The sequence below is a fragment of the Tupaia chinensis genome, unplaced genomic scaffold (assembly GCF_000334495.1).
Source record: "Tupaia chinensis unplaced genomic scaffold, TupChi_1.0 Scaffold143746_1, whole genome shotgun sequence".
NCBI classification, from domain to species: domain Eukaryota; kingdom Metazoa; phylum Chordata; class Mammalia; order Scandentia; family Tupaiidae; genus Tupaia; species Tupaia belangeri.
This window is the reverse complement of record NW_006203595.1, coordinates 118,115-118,946: the sequence shown is the minus strand read 5'-3', so window position 1 is coordinate 118,946 and position 832 is coordinate 118,115. Positions and strand designations below refer to the sequence as shown.

The following is an 832-nucleotide window of genomic DNA, read 5'->3' as shown; positions in this document are numbered from 1 at the left end:
AAATACATTTACATTCAGCAGAATAATGTTTATACTAGTTTGTATTCTTTCCAACTTACTCTAAATATATTCTTAGTTTACATTTTCTTCCCTTTTCTCTATTTTTGCTGGCTTGATTTAGTTTCTATTCATTGCATTTTTCCCTTTTTAAAATTTTATTTCATTTCTATTATTCTTATTTTTTAAAAATATTTGATCACTATACATCATTTGGCTTGTAAAGAGACTTTACCCAACATGAAATACGTCTCAGGCCAGTCCAATTAAGAGTACTGTACACGTTATCATCAAGTGATAAATCATTTCTATTTCCCACAAATGTCTTGCCTATTTTTTTCTTCCTGATTTCCTTCTCTATACTCCTCTCTTCTCTCATTCTCCTTTCACACTGTCTCCAGTGTCCATAACTACTTTCACTGTTTTTATGTCCTCCAATCTTTCAGTTTCTACCATAGAGTGCAGTCAATATCATTTTTTCCCTTGCTAATTTGGAAATGTTAATTGTACTTTCCCATTATTATTTTAAGAGAGATTTTAGCTACAGGGCACATGTGCTTGCTGGGGAGAGAGGGAGGGAGGGAGAGGGAGAGAAGGAGGAAGAGGGAGAGAGGGAGAGAAGGAAGAAGAGAGAGAGATAGACAGACAGACAGACAGGCAGAAAGTGAGAAATCACTCCCTCAGGGGGGATGGCCATGCTGCAATCCCTTTACCTCCACTCTCCTCTTGGGATTTTGGGCACACATGAATGTGTGCCCAGTGTGAGTTTTGAGCTGCCAAGTTTGTGACTTGAACTGTGGTTGACTATGTGGGAGACCAGGAACATGACCATTAC

At 38.0% G+C, this 832-nt stretch overlaps 1 protein-coding gene across 1 annotated transcript in view; it reads right to left on the bottom strand.

Moving 5' to 3' along the window:
* The window catches only part of CSTF2 (cleavage stimulation factor subunit 2), a 41,447-nt gene that overhangs the window by 24,143 nt on the left and 16,472 nt on the right, over positions 1 to 832 (bottom strand). The window lies entirely within an intron of this gene.